This window comes from Salmo salar, chromosome ssa04 (genome assembly GCF_905237065.1).
Source record: "Salmo salar chromosome ssa04, Ssal_v3.1, whole genome shotgun sequence".
Lineage (NCBI taxonomy): Eukaryota > Metazoa > Chordata > Actinopteri > Salmoniformes > Salmonidae > Salmo > Salmo salar.
The window spans coordinates 43,551,362-43,562,627 of NC_059445.1; the positions used below are offsets into that span (position 1 = coordinate 43,551,362).

Genomic DNA, 11,266 nt, shown 5'->3' on the forward strand with positions numbered 1-11,266 from the left:
ACAGCCAACTTCCTAGCTCCGCCCATAACTTTTGGACTTCATCGCATTCCCAGAAAGCATGAATTATTGAGTCATTAATCAATTTACACTTAAGACTGCCGCTTTGCTGTAGAATTTTACAATACATTCTATACATTAGTTTATACTGAATTAAGCATCATTTTTTATTAATTGTAATTTTGTTAGTTATGCTCCTACATTCTTGTGCCAACATCAGTTCTTTTTAAGTCTTGGTTCCAATAGTTTATATATTTTTCTAAGAGATTGTATTTTGGATCACTCTCTGCAAGGTTTTATATAGCTTACCTATCATATGAAAATTATTTTCTGACTCAAATAAGATTACCTCGAGGTTGCTCTGATGTCCACATTTTTAAAAATCGAACTTTCATGATAAGTAACTTTTAATTTGCATGTATTTGAAAATATATACACTGGCCAGTGCAAAATTGCTTTTTAATTCTGCAATTTAAAAGGAACGTTCGAGCATACTTTTGAGCTATAAACTCAGCAAAAAAAAGAAACAGCCCTTTTTCAGGACCCTGTCTTTCAAAGATAATTCGTAAAAATCCAAATAACTTCACAGGTCTTCATTGTAAAGAGTTTAAACACTGTTTCCCATGCTTGTTCAATGAACCATAAACAATTAATGAACATGCTCCTATGGAATGGTCGTTAAGACTAACAGCTTACAAACAGTAGGCAATTAAGGTCACAGTTATGAAAACTTAGGACACTAAAGAGGCCTTTCTACTGACTCTGAAAAACACCAAAAGAAAGATGCCCAGGGTCCCTGCTCATCTGCGTGAACGTGCCTTAGGCATGCTGCAAGGAGGCATGAGGACTGCAGATGTCCGGGCAAAAAATTGCAATGTCCGTACTGTGAGACGCCTAAGACAGCACTACAGGGAGACAGGACGGACAGCTGATTGTCCTCCCAGTGGCAGACCACATGTAACAACACCTGCACAGGATCGGTACATCCGAACATCACACCTGCGGGACAGGTACAGGATGGCAACAACAATTGCCCGAGTTACACCAGGAATGCACAATCCCTCCATCAGTGCTCAGAGTGTCCGCAATAGGCTGAGAGAAGCTGGACTGAGGGCTTGCAGGCCTTTTGTAAGGCAGGTCCTCACCAGACATCACCGGCAACAACGTAGCCTATGGGCACAAACCCACCGTCGCTGGACCAGATAGGACCGGCAAAAAGTGCTCTTCAGTGACGAGTCACGGTTTTGTCTCACCAGGGCTGATGGTCGGATTCGCGTTTATCATCAAAGGAATGAGCGTTACACCGAGGCCTGTATTCTGGAGCGGGATCGATTTGGAGGTGGAGGGTCCGTCATGGTCTGTCTCAGCATCATCGGACAGAGCTTGTTATCATTGCAGGCAATCTCAATGCTGTGCGTTACAGGGAAGACATCCTCCTCCCTCATGTGGTACCCTCCTGCAGGCTCAACCTGACCAGCATGACAATGCCACCAGCCATACTGCTCGTTCTGTGTGTGATTTCCTGAAACATTTACATTTTAGTCATTTAGCAGACACTCTTATCCAGAGCAACTTACAGTAGTGAATGCATACATTTCATACATTTTTTCCCCCATACTGGTCCCCCATGGGAATTGAACCCACAACCCTGGCGTTGCAAACACCATGCTCTACCAACTGAGCCACACGGGACAGGAATGTCAGTGTTCTGCCATGGCCAGTGAAGAGCCCGGATCTCAATCCCATTGAGCAAGTCTGGGACCTGTTGGATCGGAGGGTGAGGGCTAGGGCCATTCCGCCCAGAAATGTCCGAGAACTTGCAGGTGCCATGGTGGAAGAGTGGGGTAACATCTCACAGCAAGAACTGGCAAATCTGGTGCAGTCCATGAGAAGGAGATGCACTACAGTACTTAATGCAGCTGGTGGCCACACCAGATACTGACTGTTACTTTTGATTTTGATCCCCCCCTTTGTTCAGGGAAGCATTATTCCATTTCTGTTAGTCACATGTCTGTGGAACTTGTTCAGTTTATGTCTCAGTTGTTGAATCTTGTTATGTTCATACAAATATTTACACATGTTAAGTTTGCTGAAAATAAACGCAGTTGACAGTGAGAGGACGTTTCTTTTTTTGTTGAGTTTATAAGTTGCAGGTTGTCTTAGACCCCTTGCAGAACCTGGGGAGAACTATCATATACTATACTCTGTACCAACTTCTGCCTACAACTGTATTACTAAAGGAGAATTTTAATACTTAAACAAAGAGTCTGTGTTTCCTTTCTACTACCAATATATACGTTTGATAATTATATAGACCTGATCATCTGTTGAAGAAATTTGACCAACACTAACAAAATTGCAAAAGGGTTTGTCTAATGATCAATTAGCCTTTTAAAATGATGAACTTGGATTAGCTAGCACAACGTGCCATTGGAACATAGAAGTGATGGTTGCTGATAATGGGCCTCTGTATGCCTATGTAGATATTCCATAAAATCTGTCGTTTCCAGCTACAATAGTCATTTACAACATTAACAATGTCTACACTGTATTTCTGATCAATTTGATGTTATTGTAATGAACAAAAAAATTTGCTTTTCTTTCAAAAACAAGGACATGTAGTAGTGTACATGCTGATTTAGAAATCAGAGCATGTCAGGCTATACTGTAGCTATACAACATTTAAAGCCATAGAAAACATAGAAAGTGAGTTAGGTTGAAATGAAACTAGGAGAGACAGACCTGGAGGAAGGGAGGGAGGTAGGGAGGGGCGAGGAGGAGAGAGAGGGGATCTAGGGAACTAGGGAGCTAGAGAGCATACAGCAACAGTCCTCATTCCGTTCCAGAACTGTCATGGCCAGGTCTTATGGATGAGCAGGAGACACCAATGGGGAGAGTATGAGACAAGCTGCTTAGGCTCTGGTGGGACTCCCAGCCTATCAATACCCTCAATCACCTGGCCCAACACGTCACAACGTATTACTACTGTCACTGAGATGCCCTATAAAGGAACATGACAGGTACTCTCTCCAGACCTTTGCTCTCATTGATGCCCCCACTCTAAGTAACAACTTAGGGATTGGAAAGAATGCTGCTCCAAATTCTAATCAGAACATATCTCACTTGAATAAGGCCCACCTGCCGTTTTCTCTCAACTGATAATATCGATGTCTTTTTAATGTCTCTCGTTTGATCACTTTCTGTCTTTTCAAAGTTTGATCATTTGTGTTAGGCAGCTTGTGGCACCATTCTGGCAGACCGTTTGAAATGAGACTCAGAGTGCCCCCACTAAGCTCTCCTCATAGCATGAGATTTAAATGATGAAACTGATGTTGATTAATAAATCATACCGACAAATCGACTCCTCTGTCTGTAAGAGAGAAAATAAGAGTTGAAGAAGAAGTGAACTCGGTTTAATCACTTTCCCCGTAGTTGGAGGGGAAGATCCGCATTATGAGGCTGAACTTGTCGGCTCTTGGTTAACAAGATGTATTGTGACCACAGGCGAGCAGAGAGAGACGTAGAGAAGAGTTGAATGGAGAAAAGGCCCAGGTCTCCACTAATCATTGCACGATGAGCCCTTAAGCCCAAAGTGGATGGTGGGTTAGAATGTTGCATCCCTGAAAGACAGATCCAGCTCATTTAAACTTTAGGGCCAACAAGAAGCAGAGGAAGAGAGAGAGAAAGAGAGAGAAGCCAGGAGAAGATAAATTAAGCCAAAGCTGTGACATCATGCCGTAATATTTGACTTTGACTCCATTTTCATAACTACTGTTTTTAACTTTTCTCTCTCTCTTCTAAAATTCAACAATATCTGTTTGATAAAATGCACCAAATCAAACAAAAGCCTGTAGATCGACTGTTCAACGCTATCTATGTGAAAACACCTGTAGCGTATCGTGTCCTTCAGGACACTAGCTCACTGTGTTGTAGCGCACAGACTTGTCTCCTGATGAGAAGCCTAAACCTACATGCAGGCAGTACAGTGTTGGACAGTACTGCCATCCATGCGTGATATCACAGTTTCTTAATCCCAAAAGCATACCACTATTTGACTGAACTACATTTGCAAACTGTCATTCCACTTCTGGTTTTGAGAGACACGGTACATTTCACTGAAATATTCTGTGAGTAACCCTGACCCTCTATTTCGTGCTGGAGACAAAGATAGAAACATTATTTCAGCCGGCTGTTTAGCTAGTTAGTGCTGAACTGATACTGTATGTACACTAAGTTGTTAGTAGGACACACACACACACACACTTGCAAGCCTAAGAACACCATCCCAACCATGAAGGACGGGGGTGCAGCATCATGTAGGGGCGGCAGGTAGCCTAGTGGTTAGAGCGTTGGACTAGTAGCCAAAAGGTTGCAAGATTAAATCCCCGAGCTGACAAGGTAAAAATCTGTCGTTCTGTCCCTGAACAAGGCAGGTAACCCACTGTTCCTAGGTTGCAATTGAAAATAAGAATTTGTTCTTAACTGACTTGCCTAGTTAAATAAAGGTAAAATAAAAAATGTTGTGGGGGTGCTTTGCTGCAGGAGGGACTGGTACACTTCACAAAATGCATGGCATCATGAGAGGGAAAATGATGTGGGTATATTGAAGCAACATCTCAAGACATCAATCAGGAAGTTAAAGCTTGGTCGCAAATGGGTGTTCTAAATGGAGAATGACCCCAAGCATACTTCCAAAGTTGTGACAAAATGGCTTAAGGACAACAAAGTCAAGGTTTTGGAGTGGCCATCATAAAGCCCTGACCTCAATCCCATAGAAAATTTGTGGGCAGAACTGAAAAAGTGTGTGTGAGCAAGGAGACCTACAAACCTGACTCAGTTACACCAGCTCTGTCAGGAGGAATGGGCCAAAATTCACCCAACTTATTGTGGGAAGCTTGTGGAAGACCCATGTTAAACAATTTAAAGGCAATGCTACCAAATACTAATTGAGTGTATGTAAACTTCTGACCCACTGGGAATGTGATGAAAGAAATAAAAGCTAAAATAAATCATTCTCTCTACTGTTATTCTGACATTTCACATTCTCAAAATAAAGTGGTGATCCTAACTGACCCAAGACAGGTCATTTTTACTAGGATTAAATGTCAGGAACTGTGAAAAACGGAGTTTAAATGTATTTGGTTAAGGTGTATGTAAACTTCTGACTTCAACTGTATCTGTCCCCTCAGCCTCTGCCATGAGTCACAACCTGAGGGATGAAGCATCACCATGCTGAAAGGCCTCACCCAGTTTACCTCCTGTCAAGTGTCATCATCATCATCATATTCTCTTTGTACCATTGCCCCCTCTAGTTAGGCTCTGCCACAGATTTTTGATTCAAGCGCACAGTGATATCCCCATCTCCAAAAGGAGCCAATGGAGAAGAGAATATGCGGTGTTCATTTGTTAATTTGGTGGTTACGAGTTGTTTACAGTACCATGACAACAGTGCCATGACAACAGTGTCAAAGAATCAAGATGTCTTTTGATCCATTGTACATGACTGCTAGATTATGTGGGTTACGCAGTTCAATGCCAGACTAAATAATGTAATGCTGTGAGCACTGTAGGAGGCTGTGAGGTCACAAACAATGTTCCGCACCCTAACACCCTACAGGTGGAGTTTCATAGATAGAGAATCCGCCTTGGAGAAAGAGAAAGGGAGAAACAAAGAGCAGAAACTCGGCTCTAACTCATTACCCCGACTAACTCATCCCCCGTGCCCTGTTTATTTAGCTCATATCCAAAAAATCCAGAGAAATACCATTCCACAGAGACCTAAACATGCCACTTCAGTGGGATCAAGCTTGCTGAGTCATGAGGGAGTAGTGAATAGTAACTGCGTCTCAGAGAAAAAGCTTGCTTCCTTCACTCTCTGTTCTTTCAAATCTGTCCTCCTCATACAGTTCCATATTCCCTGCTGGACCTGTAAATCTGAATGTCTAACTCCTCCACCACCTAGCTGTGCACTGTGACGGAGGCTCTTTGCTCCATATGTCTGAGCAGATGAAGAAGCTGGCTGAGGCTAGTCGTTTTTCCTGTGGTCACACTCAGAGTCCAGGGAGGGAGTCATCTCGTTGTGAGCCCTGTATCATGCAGAGCACAGGACAGAGAGATGGAAGGGGAAAGTGGCGCAGACACACAGGCTAGTCTGTGTCCAATGAAAGGATGTATGGTGTCTTTGAAGCATTGCAGGGGTTTTTCTTTGCAGGGAGGAGACAACAACAAGGGCAGGCAAAGGGGCCTAAAGAAGTAGAGTTGATGGGAGATGGAATTGTAAACGAATCCACTAAAGTCAGAGGTATAGCACCTCTTCCTGTGACCTCATAAGGAAAGGACTTTAACAGCATCAGTCCACTCTAACCTTCAGACAATACGAATGGTGTGGAGGAGGAAAAGCTAATAAAGAAGTATATAGACATTGTTTTTTTTACCCTGCCTTTTCCACTGTTGAAACCTTTCCTCTGCTCTGCTGCAGAACCAGACAAATCTCTGAGGTCAGTGTTCTGTCTTAGGTGGCCTGTGGTCAAGGTGAGGCCAGAGTTCTGCTCTGCAGCTGGACAGAAATAGTGCCTGCCAACCCATTTTACTATGCTGCTTTTGTAGAGCACTTAACCTGCCATGTTCATTACAGAAGACAAACCCCCATTATCCTCCCCCTAGAAAAAAAACCTGTGAATCTACTAAGCATTTGACGTCAGGAGGCATCTTTTGGACGGATTTATTTAGTCCTCCGGACGGCCTTGATTTCAAGTATATTTTTGGTCCGGTCCGAACTTGCCTACATTTGGCCCAAACATAGACGTTCAGATTTGATCTGGACTGGGCGTTGATTTAGCCCAAACAGATCTGAACCAATCGTAGTCATCTATGATTCACAAGTTTGGACAGCACAGTACAGTAGACCACAACAGAGTAAAGTACATTACAGTACATAGTAAGGTAAAAAAAAAAAGTAGAGTATAGTACAGTAGAGCACACTAAAGTACAGTAAAGTAAAGAAAAGTAAAGTATAGTGTACTGTATTGTACCCCACTTTACTCTAATGTACTCTACTGAACTAAACTGTACTTTACTCTACTAAATTAAACCAAACTGTACTGTACTGTATTCTTCTCTAGACGTCTATGATTAGTTCAGATTTGGATCGGGTCTGCACCGACCAAATTTGTACTTGTTTGGGGCGGGGCTCATTTGAATAATACCATCATGCTTTGCAAGTGTTGGTTTTACATATATACATTTTGATCATTCAGCAGACGCTCTTATCCAGAGTGACTTACAGTCAGAACAACTACATATCACAGTCATAGCAAGAGAAAATCCGTAACCGTTACTCAGAATGTTATTGTACACTGCGTGCACAATTATTAGGCAAGTGAGTATTCTGATCTTATCATTGTTTCTATTCACATTTTCGAACTCCAAACCATATAAACTTGAATGCTTATTGGATTTAATCATTTTCAGGTGATATGTATTTGTGTAATGAGGGAGGGTGTGGCGAAAGTGAATAACACCTTATATCAAGGTGTGCATAATTATTAGGCAGCCTCATTACCTCAGGTAAAATGGGCCAAAAAATTAATTTAACTGGAAAACCAAAAATGTAAAATGCCTTTCAGACGGATGCGACACTCTTTAAATAGCTAAACTATTGAGGTGTGACCACCGGACATTCAAACGTTTTGTTGCGAATAGTCAACTGGGGCGCAAAAAACGCATGGGGAAGAAAAGGCGCAAATTAACTGCAAAAGACTTGAGAAGAATTAAACGTCAAACTACCAGGAACCCATTATCCTCCAGTGCCACCGTATTCCAGAACTGCAACCTACCTGGAGTGTTCAGAAGTTCAAGGTGTCAAGTGCTCAGAGACATGGCCAAGGTCAAGAAGACTGAAACAAGACCACCACTGAATAAGATTCACAAGTTGAAGCATCAAGATTGGGCAAAGAAATACCTGAAGACAGATTTTTCAAAGGTTTTATGGACAGATTAAATGAAAGTGACTCTTGATGGACCAAATGGATGGGCCCGTGGCTGGATCAGTAATGGACACAGGGCACCACTTTATGTCAGGTGCCAGCAAAGTGAAGGAGGGGTACTGATCCAGTATGGGCTGCTATCATTGAGGATGAGGTAGTTGGACCTTTTCGGGTTGAAGATGGACTGAAACTCAACTCCCAAACCTACTGCCAGTTTCTGGAAGATTCTTTCGTCAAACAGTGGAACAGGAAAAAGTCCTCAGCATTCTAGAAAGCCATGATCTTTATGCAGGACAATGCTCCATCACATGCATCCAAGTACTTGGCTAGCCAGCAAGGGCCTCAAAGATGCCTGAATAATGACCTGGCCCCCTTCCTCACCTGACTTAAATCCTATTGAGAATTTGTGGGCCCTTCTCAAGCGTGAGATTTACAGTGATGGAAGACAATACACCTTTTTGAACAGCATTTGGGAGGCTGTGGTTGCTGCTTCAGCGAAAATTGATCGTGAACAGATCAAGAAACTGACAGACTCCATGGATGGAAGGCTCATGGCAGTTATTGAAAATAAGGGTGGCTATATTGGTCACTGAATATTTTTGAAAGGCCAAAAATGTGATATAATTGTAATTTTGTGTTACTTATCTGTTACACTTACTCTAAAAATTGAGAATCAACAAGTGAGTTGAGAGAAATTATTTTTGTAATTTAGTTGCCTGATAATTCTGCACACTAATAGTTGCCTAATAATTGTGCACACTTATATATTTCCCTGAGAAAGACAAAACTCACTTTTCCTTTTGAGGTTTGAGGTTCAATAACATTTTGGATTGACTGAGAGCATTGTGTTTGTCACGCAGTGTAGTGGGAGAGGGGTCTGTTGGTTTATTCTGTATGTCGACTACTTTAAGCATCATCAACATCTGGAAAATATGGATTCTAACCTTTCATTCAGCAACTGACATTAATGTGTTGTCAACTTCTGGAAAATATATTTTCAACGTCTTTTCAACATCATTTTGCTTACTGGCAAGTTGTAACTATAAATCTTTGATTAGATTTTTTTTATCTGCACTCACCAATTTTGTGGGCTTCAGTTTAGTTTTAACTACAATGATCACATAGGCCTATTTCTGACACATTCAATATTGTATTTTTTTACTTTGTCTTTTTTAGTAGACTGTGCACACACGCACTCACACACGCACAAACCCAAACACACACACAGTTTATGAAATGCATCATTGCCTTGTACCCTGTTTTAAAGCAACTAATCACCACAGCTTTGTGTTCAGTCACAGTGAGCAGATGCACGTAGGTCCTCTGAATCAAATATTGATGAGAGTGCTTTGATGAAAATCTAAGTTGCATTAAAATTAGATATGTTTTCTCTTGACTCAATTTCATCCCGCTTTGACATAACTTATACATTTCTCTTTTCTTTCGTTCGTGACCAGTTTGGAGAGCATGATCTATCTTTTACATTACAGTAGCCTATCAGTGAATATACCAGTTGATGATCTATCTTTTACATTACAGTAGCCTATCAGTGAATATACCAGTTGATAATGACGTTTGATTGAGCAGAATCTGATTAAATATAAATCAGACATCCGAGTAACACTCGATAACAGTCATATTTTCGATATATTCCAAGGTTATGTAGCCTATCCTACCTGTTCAGTGATTCTGTGTTGTTTCCAATAATTTGACAATGTCACAATGGAAAAGGCTATCTGGAAAGTCTGGATACATGTAAAACTATTGAAAAGAATAGAGATATGTTTCATTTCTCAATACGTTAAGTTGCCTACCATTACAGCCTTCAGGTTGGTGTCGCATTGCCAGTTATTATACAGTGTCCTGAGTAGGCTAAATCAATTCAACATATCCCGACGGAAGTGAGTAAATACATCACACATTGGCTTGTCCGCAAGGTTAATGTGCATTTTCTCACTTAAAACAAATACACCTTTTTCATTTAATGACAGCACCGCATTCTCTCATCAGCAACACCTCAACGCCGAGGCAGCCTACACTTCTCTCTGCTGCCGTTATGGCTAGGAGAACCTGTTACCTTAAAACAATTATGTGCACAACACAAACAGCAGGTTGTTGCTTGTGAATGAAACATTGCAGTATATCATATCGACGATGGCGTTCCATGCCTCATTGGCACATACACAAAACATTGGACAACAATAGATGTACAACCAGACACACACAAAACACACATTCTCACCAGAAAACAACGTTTCTTCTTGCTCTTATTTTCTTCCGACTTTTGATTTTCTTTCCGTCAATAGGCGCTGTTTTGGCCCAACTGATTTCTCCGGCAATTCTTATTCCACTGGATTTTGAAGTGTTTTTTTTTTTTTGCTACAGGGAAATTATGAGAGGGAAAGCGCTGTCATCGTGGAAAGCCTGCCCTCTTCAAACTAACCTTCCCGCCCCCTCCTTCTACCCTTCTCAGATTGGTGCTGGCTACCAGCAGATCCCCCACCCCAGAGGTGTGTTTCAAACCCGTCGTCCCTCATCACGTACACACGGTGACAGTGGACATCCGCTGAGGGCTCACCGGGTAGCCTACCGGTTACCAATAAACACTGGTATGCCGCTCACGGTTGTTGCAGGCTCTGTTCTCTCACCTGTTTAGATGCAGACTGATGCTCGACCTGAAACTACCGTAGCAGGTTCGTATTTCCAAGAACACTGTTTGCGCACATGTTCAACTACTGTTGCTACCATACATGTGCCCTAAATGAATATGGAAAACAGTCACAAAACAACTTTAAAATGTCTATTGCCAAATATGTTTTCGGGTAAGCAGCTAAACTACCACCAAACACTTCAGCCTATGCGCAATTAGCATGGGAACGAGGTTTTAACTAACTTTCATCGTCAGTTTAGAAGCAGCTACCACAAACTGCCTATGTCTTCTCCATCAACTTCATGTGGTTCGAACAGGCGTACACATTGGCTTTCCTCAGACAATGTTCTGCCCTGACCCATGTCCCATATTGTTTCATTATGCACAAAAGCAAGTTAGGCTACATACTGTACAGTAACAGTCAATAGTTTGGACACAGCTACTCTTTCAAGTGTTTTTCTTTATTTTTACTATTTTCTACATTGTAGAATAATAGTGAATACATCAGCATTATGAAATTACACATATGGAATCATGTGGTAACCCAAAAAGTTTTAAACAAATCAAAATATATTTTATATTTGAGATTCTTCAAAGTTGCCACCCTTTGCCTTGATAACAGCTTTGAACACAC

The 11,266-nt window shown here is 41.6% G+C and overlaps 1 protein-coding gene across 1 annotated transcript in view; it reads right to left on the minus strand.

The window, feature by feature from the left end:
• The window catches only part of LOC106603171 (gamma-aminobutyric acid receptor subunit alpha-3), a 149,335-nt gene extending 138,666 nt beyond the window's left edge, over positions 1 to 10,669 (minus strand). The window contains exon 1 of the mRNA XM_014196486.2: positions 10,225 to 10,669. The gene's annotated coding sequence lies outside the window, so the exon portion shown is untranslated. The remainder of the gene's footprint in view (positions 1 to 10,224) is intronic.
• Positions 10,670 to 11,266: the final 597 nt, after the last annotated feature.